The sequence below is a fragment of the Castor canadensis genome, chromosome 1 (genome assembly GCF_047511655.1).
Source record: "Castor canadensis chromosome 1, mCasCan1.hap1v2, whole genome shotgun sequence".
In the NCBI taxonomy this organism is placed as follows: Eukaryota; Metazoa; Chordata; class Mammalia; order Rodentia; family Castoridae; genus Castor; species Castor canadensis.
In genome coordinates this window covers 204,495,263-204,516,407 of record NC_133386.1, presented here as the reverse complement: position 1 = coordinate 204,516,407, position 21,145 = coordinate 204,495,263, and the positions used below count along the sequence as shown (strand labels likewise).

The 21,145-nt window shown below is 53.1% G+C and overlaps 1 protein-coding gene across 1 annotated transcript in view; it reads right to left on the bottom strand.

Moving 5' to 3' along the window:
- Lrp5 (LDL receptor related protein 5) overlaps positions 1-21,145 on the bottom strand; it is a 112,307-nt gene that overhangs the window by 82,169 nt on the left and 8,993 nt on the right. The window lies entirely within an intron of this gene.

The window sequence follows — 21,145 nt, the reverse complement described above, 5'->3', positions numbered from 1 at the left end:
GCACAAGCTGGGAGGTGGGGCCGAGGGTGGACGGTGCCTTGAGGCTCCCTTACAGTCCCATGGCTACTGTCTAAGCTCAGGCCTCTTCCCTGGGCTGTGGTCTCAGCTTCCCACTACCTGTGCATCCTTGTCTCCCCACCCAGATCCTGGACAGCCCTACAAATAACAAGCTGAAAGGGCCACTCAGAGGCCACCGTTGAGCTCAAATGCCTTCCACAGCTCCCATGCCAGGACCCATGAAGCAAGGTCAGGCTCCCACCTGGCGTCCACAGCCTCCAGCCTCCACCCACCTCAGCTCTTCCTCTCCTACCACTCCCTCCCCAGGCTTCCACTTCTCCCTGCAGAGCTGGGCTTCTTCCCTTACCTTCTGCCACCCCCATGTCCCTCGTCCCCAGTCAGGGTCTCATTCCCACATCAGGCCGGATGAGAACCTGAGAGCTGCAGGTATTCCCTTGACACAGGCCTCAGAGGCCAGCCCAGGAGGGTCTACCCCCCCCTCACCCCGAGAGACATGAGGAGGCAGGGCCTCCAGAAAGCTCCACTGATCAGCAGGGCTAGGCGGGGAACCAGCTCAGGTTCCCCTGGCTAGAAACAGACACCTGTCCTGGTGGAAACTGCAGACCGCTGGGGTCCCCGCATAGGTGAGGACCAGCTGCCCATACCCCTACCCCCACCTAAGGCTCCTTCAGAGACAGAAATCAAACAAACTGCACTGGAGCCCAGAAAACCCATCAGTGGTCCCGTGCTGAGTTCAGTGGGTTCTTTCAGGAGGGGAGGTTATTCTCCATGAGGCTACCTAGGGCTGCCCAGGATCAGGACATGGGGATGAGTCCTGGGGGATAGCAGCAGAGCAACAGCTGAAATCTGAGCCACTCTCGCTTCCAGGGGACTGGCCTCTAGGATGCCAGGACGTGGGGAGGATCTGACCACTGGCCCAACCCCGCCATTATCACGTGTCAGGTAAGGTTTCTTGTGGTAGGGAGGGAGCATGGTGGTGCACAGCTCTAATCCCAGCACTTAGGAGGCTGAGGCAGGAGGATCGTAAGTTCCAAGCCAGGAAGGCACAGGCAAAAAAACAAAGAGGGACAAATCAGACTTTATGAAAATATTTAAAAATTTGTGCATCAAAAGATACCATCAACAGAGGGGAAAAAAGGAAAGCACAGCGTACAAGAAAATATTAGCAAAGCAAATGATCTCTAAAGGGATTCATATCCAGAACAAGAAAACCAACAACTCGGAGGGCGGCAGTGGGTCATGCTTGAAATCCCAGCTACTTAGGAGGCTGAGATCAGGAGGACTGAGGTTCGAGGCTAGGTTGGGCAAACAGTCCAGAGACCCCATCTCCAAAATAACCAGAGCAAAAGGGACTGGAAGTGTGGCTCAAGCAGTGAAGCTCATGCTTTGCACATGAGAAGCCCTGAGTTCAAACTCCAGTCCCAGCCAAAAAAAAAAAAAACCCACACTCATTAGAAAACAGGCAAAGGGTGTGGAGGGGACACTCCCGCAAAAGAGTCACAAATGGCCAAAACGCACAGAAATAACACGCAGATGCTCAACCCCAGTCACCACTGTGGAAGTGCAAATCAAAAGCACTATGAGAGGCCACCTCCCACCCACGAGGATGGCTACTACCAAAGAACAGCTCATGATAATAATGACCAGTGCTGGCACAAATGCAGAGAAACTGGAGCCATGGGCACTGACGGACGCATGAATAAACAAGATGGGTCTACCCACGTGATGGAATATTACTAAGCCATTAAAAGGAAAGGAGTGCTGACATGATACTAAGTGAAATAAACCAGTCACAAAAGGACCCATACTTTGTGATTTCACTAACATGAGGTTCCAAGAGATCAGATCCACAAAGACAGAAAGCAGGATGAGATGCCAGGGTCTGGTGTCAGTGGTGGATGGCGACAGTCTCAGCTTGAGAAGATGAGAAAGTTTTGGAGGTACGTGTTGGTGACAGTTGCCACTGAATGCTACACTTTAAGATGAGGACAGGCACAGTGGCTGACGCCTATCATTCCAGCTACTCTGGAGACAGAGATCAGGAGGATTGTGGTTTTAGGCCAGCAAGAAAAAAGCCAGCAAGACCCTCACCTCAACTAATAAGCCAGGCACAGTGGCTCACATCTGTCATCCTGACTACTCGGAAGGAGGACATTGGGAGGATAGCAGTATGTTCGAGGCCAGCCAAGGTTTTAAAGTTAACAAGACCCCATCTCAATAAATAAGCCAGATGTGGTGGCTTGCACCTTGGGTCCAGCTACACAGGAGTCCACAGGTAGAAGGATCATGATCCGAGGCTGACCCTGGGCAAAGAACACCAGACCTGACCAGAAAATAACTGAAGTAAAAAAGGGCTGGGGGCGTGGCTGTTCTGCCCCAAGCAAGCATGAGGCCCTGAGTTCAAATGCCAGCAAAAGGAAACAAACAAACTAGTTGACGGAAATTCTTATGTGACATGTATTTTACCTCTATAAAAATTAAAACACAGATAAAATCAAGTGATGAGACGTAACAACTGCAAACTCTGACCGCTCACAAGGAAAAAACCACAGCAAAGAACATCGGTCCCCCAGCCTCACACCTCCCTGCGCCAGACAGAGAGTAAAACAGCCGGCAGCTTTATGGCTCACATGGGGACATGCCGCCCCAACCCCAGTCCCATGGCTACTGTGGGACTGTGTGTGATGTCATCCCGCTGGGAAACGTGGGGGACGATGCTCAGAGCAACCGCAGAGCCAAGTTCAAAGTCCTCAGGGCCCCAGGGGCCACAGCCTCACGCCCGCCCAGCCGTGGCTCACGGGTGCTGTCTGGAAGAACACTCCATATTTTGGCATGTATAAACTTCAGTATGAAATGTTTGAAAATTACAAAGAGAACTCCGAAGTGTTCCCATGGTGCTCCTCCCGGTGTGGGGTCAGGGGTGGGGTTGTTTCAGAGGACAGTGCACTCCGGGGCGCTGCCCTTTTCAGATCACCCTGCCCGGGCTGTTCTAGGAATACAGGATGGACACCCCAACTTCACGACACTGACTCACCTTCACCTGGGAGGAGAAGTGAGGAGCGGGACAGACTGCCTAGAAGAGTCACAGTCCTGGCCTCCAGGCCCTGAGCACATTAGGAGGCTGGGCGGATGGGAGCCACCCACAGGATAGCAGCACGGGGGGGGGGGGGGGGGGGGGGGGGGGGGTGGTAGAACAGGAATGGTGCCCAGGATCAGGGTCTTCCGAGAAGGAAGGAGGCATGAAGCCCCGAGGGAGTCCGGAGAGCAGGTGGCAGCCAACAACTAAGAGCCACCAAAAAAAGGCCCCATGCTCGCCAGCCCCCAGGATACCCCGGTGACACTGTGGGAGCATGTTCCCTGCATCACCCAGCCAGCGCAGCGATCACCAGATCACCAATAATCCTGTTTTTTGGGCGAGAGGTTACAGAGCCCAGCCACTCTAAGGTTCCCTGAGGCAAGGTCACCAGCTTGTCCCCACAGGCCCAGTAAAGTCACGATCTGCCCAATCTTGCAGAAATCCCACCCATGGGTCCTAACCTTCTGGGGTCACAAGCCCTCTAAGAAGCTGATGCTGGCCTCAGACACACTCACTCGCACAGACACACACAAGCACTCATACACATGAACCCACACACGTGTAGTCACACAGCACTCATACTTGCACACTCACACAGACACACAGAGACACATACACATACACACACACACACCGAGACACACGTGCACACACAGACATGCACAGGCACACGGATAGGCACTCATATACACACTCTTATATGCGCACAGACACACACACAGGCAGAATGCTGTGGCCATGCCCCATGAGATCCCTACCAGGGTGGACGCGGGCTCAGCCCCAGCCAAGACCCTCTTGGTACAGCCTGAGGGAGATGGGGCACGGGGTCAGGATAGATGAGGCTGGAGGGCGCCATCAACAAAGAGTGCCCTGGGCTGGGCTGGGCTTCTGGACAGGAGGGAAAGCCAGAGATAGGACAGGCCAGTGGAACCTTCCCTGAAGCCAGTGGCCCTGAGCGGGGAAGGCGCTGGGACCTGGCCAGCCAGGGAGGGAGGGGGAATGGCTGGAAGCCACCCAGGCACACAAAACCCAACTCTGCCCAGCTCTCCCCAAACTGGAAAGACTGCATTTCCCCAGGTTTACACTCCGGGGCAGTTCAGGTGCGCTTCAAAAGCAGAGTGGGTGTCTTGTAATTTCCTGTGCTTTTCCCAGCCCAGGACTGCAGGAGCCTCCTGGGAGGGCCAGAGGAGGCTGGCCCAAGCGGCAGGCTCTTCCCTGGAGGGACGGCTCCTGCCTCTAAGATACTGACAAAACCACACACTTAATTCTGAAGTTACAAGAGGAACCCACATAACGCTCAGTCACCTGGAGAACTGCCTTTCCTTGGAGAGGACCTCCTGGCGGCCCCAGGGCCCACAGTGAGGGTTGGGGGCCTCTGCGTGGGTGGTTCCTGTTCTCTGCCAGCTGGCACCAGCAGCCCCTCCTCCCCACTCCAGCCGGGGGAGCCCCAGTGATGTGGGCATGGTGCCATCCCAGAGGCATAGCCTCCTGGGGTCCCACCCAGAGTTCCACAGCCCCTCCATTCCTGAGGCAGAAGCAGTATAGACAGAAGCCAAATGGGAAGAGAGGAGAGGAGGAGTCAGGAAAGCAGTAAAGAGGAACAGGGGCTAAGGAGAAAGAGCCACACAGGGCTGAGACACAAGCCCTTCTGCAGACACTACTGACCATCCAGTGCCTGCTGGAGTCAAAGGCCCAACTTTAAGGTTGATTGTTCCAATGGGGAAACAGACAGTAAGCAAGAAACATGATAGATGTGGAACTTCTGGTGGCCTTAGGTCATCAGATGGGACAAAGAGAGCAGGGGGACAGGAAAGAGATGGAGGCTGCATTCTATAGAAGGTGGTCAGGGGAAGCCTCTCTGGGAAGTGAGGAAGCTGGGGACTGGGTCAAAGGTCCTGGGGTAGAAGCACATAGAGGTAGTGTGGGTGAGGGGGCAGGTGGCAGATGCTGGCCCTGTGGGCTCCTTGCCTGCCAGGCAACTTGCCCATGTGCCCCAGGTCTGTCCTGGCTCTGCCCTCCCAGTGCAAAGCCACTACAGCCTTCAGACATGTTCCCCGCTGCTTCAGGTCGCACCACTGGTAGTGACCTGTTGGCCTCTGGCCTGAGCTTTGGGCAGGAATCGAAGGACAATTCAAGAAGGAAGCAGAGGACAGGCAGCAGGGCTGGGGAGGGACGCTGGGGTTCTGTCCTCCCACGCTGCAACAGACACCTGACCCTGCACCTTGGAGTCTCTACACAGGCTGAGAACTGAACCAGCTCCCAGTCCCTGGCCTCCTTCCAGGTCACCAGGAAAAGCACACAGACAGTCATTCAGTGACAGAAAACAGAGGCAGGAACATAAGAGACAACACTGTATGCACTGTTGCAGTGGGGAAAATGTTATGATGTTTAAGCCCCTCCCCAGAGTCACCCTTGCAGGAGTTTATTCCAAGAAAACGCCCCAAAGAAGGAAAAATCCCAGATGCAGAATTTACAGCAGCCTATTTGTTTACTATTTATTTATTTTTGCATTACTGGAGTTTGAACTCAGGGCCTTGTGCTTGCTAGGCAGGCACTGTAACACTTGAGCCACTCTGCAGCCTTTTTTTGTATTGGATCTTTTCAAGAGAGGCTCTTGGGAACTATTTGCCCGGGCTGGCTTTGAACCCCGATCCTCCTGATCTCTGCCTCCTGAGTAGCTAAGATTACAAGCGTGAGGCACCATGCCCGGCTTGCTACAGCCCATAGCAAAAACCAAACGAGAATAAGGGCTCCAGTGTTGGGTGTAACCGGACGGCTGCCTCGGTGGGTAAGCTGCATCCAGTGAGGCAACAGGACAGTGATCCTGGGGCCACTGGAAAATGAGTGATATGTCAAGTGTCAAGTCAAAAACAAAAATCACCCAAGCACCACAAACCTGATGTCACGAGTAAGTGCTAGCTGGGGACAAAGGCTGATGAAAGTCTCTGGGTCACAGACCAATACAAACCATTCTTTGAAAAATGTCTGAACTCCAAATTCCACTTAACTTGCTGTGGAGCTATCTGGACAAGTGTTTTTTTCAGGTCCATTTATCATGAGGGCAAAAGGACAGGTCAGCCCTCTGCAGAGAGAGCCCGGCAGCCAGCTCGGGGTGACCACTCCTGGCAGGATTCCAGGGTCAGCGGCCTGGCAGGACCTGGTCCTCTTTGACCTCAATATCCTCCTATGAAACAGGGTCAATTTCAGCCTCTGCATATGGACGTCCCCAGGGTTGAGGAACAATTCAATCATACAAAAGCTCAGTCAGAGAGCATTAGGCTCAAAAGATAAGCACAGGGTGGGGGCACCGTTTTCACCAACTGTTCCACCTACCCGCTCCACTCACCCACATGGGCTCAGACTCTGGGGCTGGGTTCAAACCCCGGCCTGGTTTGGCCTCCAGCTGTGAGGTTTGGGGCAAGGTTTCACTTCCCCTCTGAGCCTCAGTTTCCTCATTTATGGGGCAGGAAATGAGAACAACTCTTTCAAAGGCACTTCTGGTGGCAGTGGGAAACATTTAAGCAGTTCCTCGAAAAGTTACACTAACAATTATGGTGCTGCCTGAACTCCTCCATGTCTACGAATCCTCACAAAGAACAGAACTGGTCCTCCAATGAATGCACGCATGCACCCACGCACAGCAGCCTCATGTCTGCCTACCAATGCCTGGATCAACAAAATGTGGTCTATTCAAATGGTGGACTGGCATTCAGCCATGAAAAGGAATGAAGCAGTGATACACACTACAATATGGATGAGCCCTGAAGACACCATGCTCAGAGAAAGAGGCCACACCCAAAAAGGCCGCACTGGGCCATGCCTGGGGACTCACACCTGTAATCCCAGCTACTCTGGAGATGAGGAGAATCTCGGATTAAGGACAGCCAAGGCAAAATGTTAGTGAGACCCTATCTCAACCAGTAAGTCAGGTGTGGTGGCATGCACCTATAACCCCAGCTGCACCAAGAGGTCATAGATCGGAGGATTTCGATCTGAGGCCAGCCCCAGGCAAAAATGTGACAGTCTACATGAAAAATAACTTCAGGAAAAAAGGGCTGGGGGCATGACTCAGGTAGTAGAGTACCTGCCTAGCAAGTGCAAGACACCAAGTTCAAACCCCAGCAATAAAAAAACACAAAGACCACACTGGATGATTCCTGCATATGAAATGGCCAGAAGAGAGAAAACTACATCTCTAGTATTTTTGGTCTGTTTACTTGTTTTCCTGAGACAGGATCTCACTATGTAGCCCAGGCTGGCCTCAGATTTACAATCCTCTGCCTCAGCCTTCTGAATACTGGGATTACATGTGTGTACCACCACTCCCGAATTAAGTGACATTTTAAAAGGGCACGGCCGCCTCTTAGCAGGATGAAGGCCCCATGTCCATCCTAATATCCGAGTCAGTTTAATCTGGCACAGAGCTTCTCAGCAGGGACTGGGGACACCCCACACTCCTCCTGGGGTTCTTGTCCCCTCTGATCAGGTGAGTGGGACAAACAATTCAAACCTGCCCCTGGTTGGCATGCACCCAGTGCTCCCAGAACCCTGGGAGGAAGGCCCACTCTCACCCCTCCTGCCCTGTTGTCACTTCCCACCCACCACAGCAGAATCAGGAGTCTGAAAACCCAAGCACCAACAATCCCCTCCTAACCCGTGTAAGCACATCCAGTATTTATATATAGAATTCATAACACATGTTTCAGCTTCCATTCCAATAGCCCGTGTTTCACACTGTTTACATGGTTACCCCAAACACAGCCCAATTTGAAGTAACCTAATCCTTTGTTACTACCCCAAAATAAGCATCATTCTTATCCATGCCTTATTTACATTCACCGAGCGTTAGATTGAGAATCCAGCGGCTTGCCAGACAGCCAGAGCCTGGATGCACTGTGGATTTGCCCATCAGGAGGGGTCACTTACTCAGCACCAGCCCCATGGGCAAGGCAAGAGATGGAAGGAACCAGAGGTCCACACAGGAGAGGCACAACTTAGCTGGACAGGACAGTGCGCACTCACGCATGGATACTCCACACCTAAGCAAGAACAGAAGGTGGGTGGCACATGGGACGTGCCTGGAGCCCCACAGAGGACGAGCTGGTTGGGGGTGGACTGGGCAGGCTTCCTGGAAGAAGGGAGCTCACAGCACTGGAGGAGGAACATGATTCGGTGAATGCTGAGTGTGTTCAGGCCGACACCAAGAGGTAACTAACCACACAGCACAAGTTAGCTAAGTCCACCCTCCCCGGCACAGCCCCACCCTCCCCTACGCCTCCCACAGCTCTGGGTACCAACACTTGGGTCCCTCAAACTGGGCATTCACACAACCGCCCATGTACCTGCTGGTACCTGTCCCCAAGGTCAGAATCCCAGGTCAGCCCAGGACCCCTCAGGGCTCCACCCCTGTTCTTCCGTCTGTCTGCCTGGCACCAGTGCTCCCTGTGAAAAAGGAAGCCTTCCTGGGCAACCCCGGGGCCTGGCAGAGCAAGACCCTCCCGAGGCAACCCCTCAGCGCTGCCCTGGCCACCTGGGCCCCGCCACACACCACCACATTTCACATCAGTCTCCCCACGCTTCACAAAAGTCACCACTGGGACTTTTCATGGCATTTTATTTAAAGGGTTTTTTGTTTTAATTTATTTATTTAAAGGTTTTACAATGTGAAAAAGCAAAACTGTCACAGCCAGTGGGACAGAAAGATGCGCTGTGGTGCTTATATGTTCTTGTCTGTGGCAGCAGAAGAGGCTTAAGGGCTTTTTATGGCGGGAGATGAACGGTGGCAGGGCTGTACAGCAATGTGAATGGTCTTCTTGATCTGATTTTTGTTTTTTCAGGCAGGGTTTCAATATGTGGCCCAGGCTGGCCTTGAACTCACAATTCCCTGAATGCTGGGGTCACAGGTGTGCACCGCGAGCTACGGCTCAATGAATATTTTTAATGTCACAGAACTGCACTCATATACGGAGGGCTGGGGGTGGAGCTCAGTGGAACAGCTCTTGCCCAGATGCACGAGGTCAAGTTCAACCCCCAGTACAGCCAAAAAAACCACTCAAATAATGGTCACACGGCCTCTCTTTCACCTTCTTCAAAAGCCAGGCGCCAGCGCCTCTGCCAGGAAGGGAAGGGAAGGGAAGCAAGCCTGGGAGGCGCACAAATCTTGGGTGCATCTGGAGAAGCACCTCCATCCCCGCCTTCCTGTCCCTGGACATGTCTGCAGGTCTCCTGCGTTCTGTCTGCAGAGTTTCATCATTTTCCTGCACACAGGTCTTACACATCATTTCTCTGACACTATCCTATGTAGTTTATTACCTACAGTATATATCTAAAATTTAAACCATTTTTTAAAATAAAACTAGCGTGACTGTGACAGGCTACAAAACTCCCACGAATCTGACGGTAAGACACGAAACTTCAAAGACACTTGGATTGGGGTAAGGCAGTGTTCCACCTCCAAGCTGGGACTTTCTAGTCCCTTCTAAGAGGCAATGTTTGAAAAGAACTGATCTGGTTCAATGGTGGGGATCAAGAAGACATCGGTGCAGTCCCCAAAAGCACAAGTGACACAGAGAAGTCCAGTCTGCCCTCTCCAAGTGCAAGTTGCTTGCCAAGGACAAAGTACGGGAATCCTTGAGTGGCTGAAATCCTCTCTGCTGTGCCATCACGCCATCCGTAGTCAGCATAGCTTAGCTTCTTGTGGAACTCTCTTAACGAAGGTATAGGAAACATTAAACATTCAAGTTCACGTGCACACAGGGACCTTCCCCGCCCCACCCCATGCTCCCAACCCCTGCCCCCAGTGCACAGAAGGTGCTCGGTGTCTGTGCCTCTCCTGCCACTCTGACCCTCGAGCAACCAGGATGACCATGATTCTAGCCACAGAATTTCATGTTTTCTTCCCCAACTATGACTTGCTGGACTCAATGACATGATTCTGAGTTGTCAAAATATCCAAAATGAGGGGCTCAACATTTACAATAAAAATAAAACCTTAGTTTTCCTCCGGCCAGCAGATGTTCTGCCTTTTCTGAAAAACCTAGCAAATTCCAAACTCTGAAAACATCGCTCCAAACGAGGCAACAGCTCTCCACCCTCACCCCCACTGTGGCTGAGCTACCCACAGCCATCGGCAGCTTCCCCATCCAGCCATCCATCCACCTACGTTTAGGACCCACTAAGCCAGAGTATACCCCGAATTCCTCTTCCAGCCCTCCAGCCTAGCCTCAGTCCCCAATCTCACCCCCACCAGAGCAGACCAAGTTTCCCCCAGACCCCCACCCTGACCGCCCCCTTGCCTTAAGGCCATTCCCACCCTCAGGAAATGCTTCCTGCTCTCTTCACCTATCTGATGGGTACCTGGCTGGCTGCAGCCTGGCCTGCAGACCTTGTATCCTCCAGGAGACTGTTCCAGTGGCCAGGCCAGCAGGGAGCCCATACCCACCCTTAAGGCAGGTGTGGCTGATGTCCCTAAGCAGGGCCCAGGGCTCCCAGGGGGATGCAAATCTTCAACACTGCCCTCCCCATTCCAAGTTCTGTCATGATCAAGACCCAACAAGATCCAGCCACTGATGGATCAATCCCATGCGATCCATCAGTGAATAAACACCACCACTTGCTTCAGGTCTGGTACACAACTGCAACCTGTCCGGAAGGATGGCTTGCCTCCTCCCAAACTGAAGCTGCTTGGATTATGAATAAATAAATAAATAAATAATAAATCCCTCTTCTTCCAACCGCCAGAGTGGGGTGCTCAGGAGTAGACAGAACCTAGCCTGGTCACAAAAGTCTGAAGAACACAGCATGCTAGTGGGTAGGGGGGTCAGGTGAGGGCTGCACTCCTGAGGTCACTGGCTATAGAACAAGGTCACCTCTTCGAACCCAGCCTCTTGGAGATCATGCTGAGCATCTCCCTTCCTCCTCTCTCTCCATGCACTCCCTCTGTAGCTCAGAGCTCACCCTCCCCCTCAGCTCAGGCACTCCCATTCCTGCTGCCTCCCTGGCCTCAACTCAGTCTCTCCAGTCCTAACACACTCTCACACTCACCCAACTCACATTCATGCTCAAACACACACCCAAAGAGTGCACGTGCTCACACACAGCCCCCAGAGGAAGGCCGCAATTAACTCTGAGGTCCAGGCAAGCTTCCCGAGCAGGGACCACATTTCAAAGGTCAGGGAAGCAGGCGAGCAGGAAGTGTGGAGGGGGCAGGTTTGAGGTGGAGCAGGAAATAAGAAATCACTTGCAAAAGATAAAAAGCAAATGACACTTCTGTTTCAGACACCTTCCAGCACCGGGAAACAGGACAGGGGCCTACTGGTCTTCCCTGAACAGGAACATGAGGTGGAGTGTCCCTGCTGTGCCTGCACAGAGCTGGGGGCTCTGCTCTGACAGGGGGCCGCCAAGGCCCTGGGGTAGGCGGAAGGACACACAGCCCTGTGCCAAGGACAGGAGGCAGGCAGTTATCCTCATACCTGTGCTCTGAGTAGAGCCTGGGCTCAGCCCCACAAAGGAGCTGACCAAGGACTGCCACCCTAGAATGTCCTGGGAGACAAACGAAAGCCCAGGGCCAGAAACAGGTCCACTACATGCCTCCAGGGTGTCTGCTGGGACTGCCACCACTCGAGCAACTCCACTCTGGGGGTCCTAACACCAGAAGTCACGGACCCACTGGGCCTCCCCTAGAACTGTGTGGTTCTAATTCCCACCCAGTGAAGGGTCACTTCCTGCCCAGCACCTGACCCACAGGACACCTAAAGGGAGGGACAGGGGAGGAAATGAGCATTTGCTGTGGGCCTCTACCTCAGCCCAGCTTAGCTCACCACCACTTGCTGAGGGAGAGCTCAGCTGACCTGCATCTCTCAGCAGGTGAGGACCTACACACTTCACCAAGGCCATACCACACAGCACCAAGGAGGTGGGCTCCAGCCCAGGTCTCCAACCCCAGGCTACTTTTTCCTCCACAACCTCTTACCATGCCACACCATCACCCCAAGACACGAGACTCCTAAGATACATCCAAGGGGGGGAAACCCCAAAGGGTGACCCTCAAAGAACGTGAGAGCGGACAAATCTCACAATAGGAGTGGCCAGGAGCGTACTCTGACTTCAGTCTCAAACACAACACTACTGGGTCACTGGACACGGCCCCAGTGTGACAACTGTGAAGAAGCCACCTGGGGGCTGGAGGCATGCTCAAGTGGTAGAGTGTCTGCCTAGCAAGCACAAGGTCCTGAGTTCAAACTCCATCACCATAAAAAAAAAAAAACAAGAAGCCACCTAGGAGCAAAGCAAGGGTGGCAGGAAGGAGCAGTGTTGGCTCAGCTTAGGCACCTGCTCTCTCTTCCCAACTCATAAAGGATGCCTAGGTAGAGGGGATACAGCCTGGGGCCTAGTCGCCATTTTAAAGGCTCTGAGAAATCCCTGGGTAAGGAAACCCTGTTCACTTCCTTCCCCTGGGACTACCCAAATATGTCTGACACAAAGCTAGTTCAGTTGGTTTGAACAATACTGTCCTCAAAGGAGAAGCAAAAAACACAAGGTGAAAGAGGAAGCCCAGGAGAGACGGTGTGGATCCCTGAATGGTGGAGAGGCAGGGCATGACTCCCTCCCTTCCCAGCCCTCCCAAGGGGAAGGGCTCACCTGGGCCATATCACACAGCTCTCCCCACACCTCGTGGGCTCCTGCGAGAGCCGCCTTCTAGCCCAGGCCAGTGACTGTCTTGATGAGACCACTACAGGACTGTTTGCGATGAACCACCCCCACGAGCCAAGGGTCTCTGTGACAGCACCTCACGCAGCCAGTCCCTGGAATCCAGCAGAACCAGCATGACCCTGCTGATCAGCCCTGGCCCCAAAGCCCCACACAGCCAGCCGCTTGGTAAGCGCTATCCACATCCAGCCAAGACTGCATGGGGACAGGCTTTTCCCAAGCTGCTGTTACTGGGGAGGCTGGTGGGGAAGAGTCAGGGCCTGGCGGTGGACGCTGCCCAGCAGACGTCTTCCTAATAGGAAGTACTTTTCCCTGAGAGCTGTTTCCCCTGCTAATTAAGCTTTAATTGAGTGAACATCTGCATCTCTGCTGTGACCATGAACAGGCTGGGGCAGCCTGAGAGGGAAGGACGGGGGCCACCAGACCCCCGCATGCTCTCCCTGACACACACGCACATACACTCCACAAGCCCCAATTTAGCAACCTTGAAATGTGACCTGCTCAGGGACAAATCGTGAGGGAATATGACATTTGATTTATATCTGCAAATGTGCGTTTTCACTAATTAGAAGGTTTAGGGTAGAGAAGAGAAAAATATGTATTTCAGAGTCCCAGTTTGACTTGCCAGAAACCAGCCTGCTACTAACATTCTTATTTTCGACAAAATATAGCATTCTGATTACATACCATCTCGGTTCCACAGCTCCTGGCCCGCCAGGCTCCCGGAAGTGGCCCACGACCACGGCAAAGAGCAAGAGAAACCATCTTGGGACAGAGACACACTTGGGCCCACGGGGTGCTGATCATAGGGCCGTTCTGGGGAAGGCAAGTCATAACTGCTCTCTACAAGGGACAGTGGCAACTTTCAGTCAAGGTCAGGAGGCCCTGTCTACCAGGCCCTGGGCAGCTGCTCAGATTCATGTGGGGGGAGCACTGACCCCTCATCACCCAGGAGGACAGCTTTGACATCAGGGTCCCTCTTTAGGCCTCTGTCCCTCCATTAAATGAGGAGACCAAGGTCTGGCCGGGCAGGTTCAACGCCAGGCCTAGTGAGCAAGGAGAGCCCAACACCAGGCCTACTGAGCCCTGGGGGCTCCTTACAAGTTTCAAATAAAATATTTTACCATTCAAACAATCTTGAAGAACAAGGTGTAGAGCCACACTGCTGGATTCCAGTCCCTGCATGAACTCCACAGGGTCCTCCACCTGTCCTGCCTCAGTTTCCTCATCTGTAACATGGGTGACAACACGCCCTCTTCCCCACCCCGCCTCCACACACAGGGGGGCAGGGCATTAAAGGACCCAGCCACATGTTTTAGAACCTGCCCTGTTCATTGGAAAGGCACAATGATCACCAGCTATTTTTATCTGTTTGTATCTTGGGTGTTCTAAAGCAGGATGCATTTATTTAAAAATAAGGGTTTTCGTTAAACACACATTCCAAATAAGGCAAGCCCCTAGAGACTGCCATGAATTCAGGCCAGTATCAAAACCACACTAAGTGTGAGCTTTGCACGGAGCTTTTATCTGTGCTTTGAGGCCAACTGAGGAGGTACCTCTAAGGTAGGGGTGTGTGGGGGGGGTGTGGGGGGGGGTGTGCACCTGTACACAGCTCACAACTCCCCCAAGCAGCCTACCCCCTCCCACCCACCTCTACTTAACTCAAGTGGAGAACTGACAAGCTAAGTGTCTAGGTCTGCTGCTCTGGCCACTGGACTCTGTGACACCCACCCTCTGTGCTGTGTCCCCTTTGGGCAAGGACAGCATTAGATGCAAGGGGCTAAGGTGTGGTTCAGCAGTACAGCACTTGCCCAGCATAGGCAAAGGCCTGGGTTCCATCTCCAGTCCTGTAAACCAAGCTGGACCACCAAGGGAAAGGGTCAGTGCGACTCTAGGACTGAGTTCTGGTGCCCACAACACAAAGCAGATATAAGAATTCAGAATAAATGCAAGGATCTGGAAAGGGCTGAAGTTGTGGCACCCCTAAACCACAACACTTTGAGTTAACAACTCAGGGAAGGGGACCGTCAACCCTGAACCAGGTTGGCACGACTCGTTTCCACGGAGGTGGGAGAAGGTGGGATGGCCCCCGGAGAGGGAAGAGGTTCCCATGTGGTCACAAAGATCTCATTGTTCCGCCCCGCTGAGAGGAAACTGGAGAATCAAGCTCCAAGTGCACTTGGGAATTGGCAGAAAGGAACATCTGGGGAAGGAAACACATTTCAGAAACAAACATACCTTTGTACCCGCTCTTATTTTCTTTAAGTGTTGAGAATTATAATAATAATAAAGACTTGCCAAGTCTATCAGCACTCTCCAAAATCTGTTTATTGAGCAAAATTTGGAGGCTCTGCTTTCAAATGATTCACTGTTCCTGGAAAATACTGGTGACACGGGTGCCAAGGCCTAGGGGCCGCCAAGGCCCAGAACTCAATGAAAGGCATGGCCTTGGGTTCAGATGACATCTCTTTCCCGTGTGCATGGAAACAAGCAAGAGAGCAGGCAGACTCCTTTGGGGATGGATGGTTGGTGTTTATCCCAGGTTTCCTGGTCTCAGTGAAGCCTCTCTTCTCGGGGCACTAAGATTCTCAGAGGACTATTTAGTTCCAAACATCTGCACGGTGTGGGAGCTGCCACCAAGGTCAGAAAGGACCAGATCCATCTCAGAACCCAGCGAGGAGGCGGAGGGTGCAGGAGGATGGTGCCTGGGCCATTAGAGCCCTTCCTACAGCATGTGCTCAGGGCTCACATGCAGGGTCTGCAAACAGGAACACCAAGGTGTCACTGAACTCCCTGTGGAGGAAACCCACAGAGAAGCATTGCCTCTCTCTTTGGATGCTGGGTCAGGGGGGTGCGTATTCACTCTCCTGTCACGTTATGTGTGAGACAGTCCTCAATCCAGTGTCACTTAGTCCCCACAGGAGGTAGTACTACTGTTACTGTGTTAGAGATGAGGAGACTGAGGTCAAAGGGCCAAATAACCTTCCTTTTTTGGTGGTACTGGGTTTGAACTCAGGACTTTGCACTTGGTAGACCATGCCCTCAGTCCCTTTTCACTTTAGTTACACTTCTTATGTAGCTGGGATGACAGACATGCACCTTCACACCCAGCTATTGGTTGAGATGGGGTGTTGTAAACTTTTTTGCCTGCACCTCAAACCACAATCCTCCTGTTCTCTGCCTCCTAAGTAGCTAGGATTACTTGTGTGAACCACTAACACCCAGCCCGAGTAACCTTACAAAGTCACTTGTTTAATCAGTTCCAAGGGGATCCAAGTGCCCAGGGTCTTTCCACAACACTTAAAATTGACTCATTTTGCCTAATGGGCAACCAAATGGGCCACAGATCTCTCTGCAGAGGGTCAGACATGGAGCAGCATCCAGACAGCAGGCAGCTCCACCTCCAGAGGTGCCAAGGTTGCCCTCATCTTCCTGACTAGGTTGTGGATCAGCAGACAAGCCTCTCTCCCTGCCCATGTGGGCGGCTCCTGCTCCAGGCTCACCTGCTGATGAGGGCAGGGCCAGGCAGCAGGATGTAGCCAGTCAGAAAAAGTAAAGAACCCAAGGGCATGGACTGGGGTTCCACCCTGACCCTGCCTTCCCTGTACAACACCGGGCAAGGCCCATGCTCCCCTCAGACTCGGTGCTTACATCTGCAGGATGGGGCCACGGACATGGCAAACATCAAAGCCACACGGCCACCAGGAGCTGGACCCCATGTTACCAGGGACCTCCCTCATGGTGACCTCCCAGGCATCACGGGGCTTATGGTGAGGAGCTAGATGTGTCCCATGCCACCAAATCCAATACTCCCGCAGCACACTGACCTGGGAGTGCGGGGATGGAGGGGGGCACCCCCTAAACCCACGCTCCTGCTTGGAGCCTTGCACATGACCACAGAGATGAGGCTGGCCTCCTGCCTCTGGAGGCTGGTGTAAAGATCAAAGCAGTAGAAAAGTAAGTGGCCAGGCAGCAGAAGCTAAACACTGCAGGGACAGAGAAACACTGCTTCCCCAAGAGGAAGACACCAATCTAGAAGAAACTGGGGTCCAAGTGGTCAGGAACCAGGATCTAGCAGCATGGGAAAAGAAGGGCATGTTCACAGCCCTCACCCCCAGCGTAACCATCACAGATCAAGGGCTAAGGCATGTGGCCCAACCTGCACTAACCATGGGACACAGCCCCTGCCCCTCTATGCTCACTCTAACTCTGGAGTCCTAGACCTATGTTGTCACATAGCAGTGAGTCTGCACACACCTGCTAGACCTAGATAGTACTCCCAGGCTAGAGGCAGCCACAGGAAGTCAGGAAAAGCCATGGCCACAGAGCCACAGAGGAGGACAGCCAGTGCCACCTGGCTCACAGCTAGAGGATCTGGAACTCAGGGCTTTGGCAGGACCTGTCCTCATCCCCTCTAAGGACAACAGGGAACCATAGTCAGCTATACACCATCATTCACTGTAGTGACTCAATGTGGCACGTGGGCCAGAGAGCAGCATCTCTCACTAATCACAGAAGACCCACCAGGCTCAGGGCTTGGTCAGTGGCCCAGAGGGAAGACAGTGACAGTCCCTGTCCCAGGGTGAAGGAAGTAGGGACCTTGGGCTGAACATAAAGACCCTGGGGAAGTTGACAGAGTAGGGAGGGAGAAAGGATGAGCAAGCTGACCACGCAAAGAACTAGAAAAGGCTATGGTCAGCAGAGGAAGCCCACCAAAGGGAAAGCTTCTGCCCCACCCAGTGCCTTGCGTGAGAACCCCATGCACTGGTTCCAGGCTGGCTCTTAGTTTGCTGTCAGGAGAAAGGCAATAGAAAGGAAAACACAGGGTCTCCTTGACAGCTTCTTGTGAGGAGGGGGCAGAGGGTGTGCGGCAGCACCTGCAAGCAGACAGAGGCCCCAGGAGATGCGGCATGCTCAGATACCTGCTCCAAATCCCCACTAGGGCCCCACCTTTAGAACAAATGCAAGAACCAAGATGGGTATCGGGACAGACCAGGTGACTCACACAACAGCCTCTCCACCCTCCAAGCCTGCAAGAGTAACAGTGACAATTATGATAGCAGTCCTCTCTGGCCATGAGCTAAGCGCTTTCAATGTCACCTTGGCAGCTTCTTGACAAACTACAGGGGAGAGGATGAAACACAACAATTATCCCCCTGATACAGGAGAGAAAACTAAGGCCAGAAGAAGCTTGTCCAAGAGCAGTGTAACAGGAATCTAAGTGGGGCAGCAACAGGTGGGAAAGCCTAGCACGCACCCCACCAGATTCCAGGCCAGAAGGCTGGGGGGCCCCACAACCCCTGCAGTTTGCTGTGCCTTCTTAGCTGTTCACATCAAACCTGGGGGGCAGCGGGCCCTCAATGCAGGGATGCTGCGACAGTGGCCTCTGCCAGGAGGCTGGCCATGGGCGGCTGCTATACAGACGCACGCAAGCCACCTGTGCTGCGGTGAGGTGGCCCCCTAGAGTGGCCACTGGTGACCAAGCTGGCCTTCAGTGCCACCGGAAGGCAAGAAAGGAACAAGCCTCCCCTGTTCTCTCAGCTACAGAGCTAGAGGGGCACATGTCACCTGTATTCCCTGTCGCTGTAGGTGTCAGGAATCATGGAACACACATTCTCCTAAGCTCAAGAACCCCACACCATTTCTCATCAAAAACACCACCCCCAGTGCCCTTACCACCAAAGGACCTGAGGCCTCCAGTCAGGTGGCTTCCTAACAAGACCCCTTTGGTGACGATACCCCAGGGGCGGGCGAGTAGGTATGATGGGGTTCCACCCCAGCCACACCTAGTCCTAGCAGCACAGGCATCAGGCTGGCCTTAGTGAGTTCTGAAAGCTACAGAGGTATATGTCCTCAGAATGGCGACATCAGGGCCCAGGAGCCCCACCCACCTGGGAGGCCCTCAGACAAACACACCACAGGAAGGCTACCCTGTGCCCAGTACCCCTGGGGCTACCAACATGCTGCATCCCAGAACTGATTCTGTATCACCATCCAAATCAGCTACTCCAGACCCAAGGCCCCACAGCCCAGGAAGGGCTTTCAACCCTGTGAAAAACCAAATAGAAACAGCCTGGGGAGGTGTGATGGAGTCACAAGCCTTCACTCCTGGCAGGACCAGCTCTGCTCATCACCAGCCGCTCCAGGAACCCAAGCACAAGAGGCCAGAAGAGGCAAACATAGCATCCTTGAGAAAGGATGTTCCAAAACAGACTCCTTCAGAAGTTGAAGGCAGCCAAAGGCTGGGAGCCGCCCTTCCCTGGCCTCGCATTTTGCATGCACCATCCACAGGCCCCAGTCCTCAGCCAGCTGCTCTACTCTGCCAGTTCTGCTCCATAAAGGCTGAGCGGTCCCAGGGACACCCCAGGCAGAGACAGAGTCACGCCATCTCTGAGCCTCTCCCCACAGACGCAGCTCTCTGTACCCCAGCCCATCAGGTCCCGGGCACAAGATGACATGCTCTGACAGCACTCTTCACGTTTCAGTTCCTGCATTAACCACATCCCTCACTCAAAACCAAAACTTTTTCAGCACAAAAATCCATAGCTCTGTTACTTCATTTTTCCACGATTAAAAAGATAACATAAAATTTTCTGAAAATGTTTAAAAGGAAGCCAGGAGCAGAGGCTCACATCTATAATCATAGATACTCAGGGAGTAGAGTCCAGGAGGTCTTGGTTCAAGACCAATCAGGGCAAAAAGTTCTCAAGACCCCCATCTCAACCAATGTCTGGGAGCTATCATCCTAGCTATGCAGGAAGCATAAACAGGATCGTGCCCAAGCCCGCCAGGGCATAAAGTGAGACCCTACCTCCAAAATAAGCAAAGCAAAAAGGCTGGAGGTATGGCTCAAGTGGTAGAGCACCTGCCTAGCAGACCCCGAGTTCAACCCTTAGTACTGCCAAAAAAAAAAGATAAGAAGTGTCTAGAGAGGGATGTGGGTACATGGTGACACGCCAGAGTCAGGGCTGTGCAAGGTCAACCTGTGTCACATAGACAGGGGACCTCACTGTCAAGTCCATTTGGGGTGCATCAGGTTCTTCACAGTACAACAGCTCTTGTTTGTGGCAGGCTCTCTAAGCCCATGCCTTGGAAATATGGTCTCTTTCTGCAGGGAGAAGGGTCCCACCATGTGGCCCCAGAAGCCTCTGTCACATGGCAGGATGGGGGTCCACAACCTGGGAAACACTCAAGGTGCTCCCTTTCCAGGGTAGGCAGACTACACAAGGTTCTGGACTGGGAGGAGATGGATCTAGCTGGACAAGTGCTCACACAGGGAGCTGAGGATGGAAAAGGCCAGAAAGTTCCCACTTCAGAGATTGGAAGGGAAAAGACATGAAGAAAATTAGCTTTAAGAAAATTAAAGGCTGAGGGTGGAGCTCAAGTGGTAGAGCACTTACCCAGCAAGCCCTGGGTTCAATCCCTGGGATTGGAGGGGCAGGGGGGTCAGGAGGAGGAGGAGATGTAAGATAAATGGGCAAGAAGGGTCCAAAAAGCAGAGAACTAAAAGCTAATGTCATCTACTCTGAGTCTCAGCTTTCACTGAATGAGCACCATGGGGCCTAGGTGAAGCCTCAGCACCAGGCAGTCCAGGGGGCAGAAATGAAGTCCACCCTTAATTCCAGCTTCATATGGAGGGCAGCATGGCTGCACCATGATTTACCCCTACTCCATCTCCTCCTGGAAACCAAGCTTGGGTGGGGAAGGTCAGGAGAACCGTCCTCCACCCAAAGAGGCAAGCTGGGAGCACATCTGGTCCCTGGTCACAGTGAGCACATTAACTTTCCGTGCCCATCACAGAGGTCGCTTGGCCCTTCCTGGGCCAATCCAAGGCGGCAGCTGCCCGAGATGGACAAAGAATGGAGGGCACCCAGGTGGCTACTAATGTCCCACGGAATAATTTCCTGAGAGTTCTGCAGGCAGGTTCCACCTCCCCAGGAGGGCTAGGAGAGGGACACAGCCCGGGGAAGAAGGAAAGGCACTCACTTTTTATTCTGGAATCAGCCAGGGGAGGGCCGAAGGATAACTTACTCAGAAACTACATTTGCCTTTCGGCTGATGCTGAAATTTGTTTGCACTCGGGCCTGTTACCTGAGCACACACCGGCGTGTACACATCAGGCTATCCCCACCAGCAGCACCTCAAAAGCACTCCAGTGTCCAACAAAAACCGCAAATGTCAAGATCAGCTTCATCTGTCCATCTATCACAGGTGGACTGTCAGGGGCGGGAGATGAATTGATTTCCACAGCTGGGGACCTGCTACCTCATCAGAGATCATTCCACCCTCTGACACCTGTTGGATGTCACCATTTACTGTCCCCTCCCACCACCACCAAGAGAT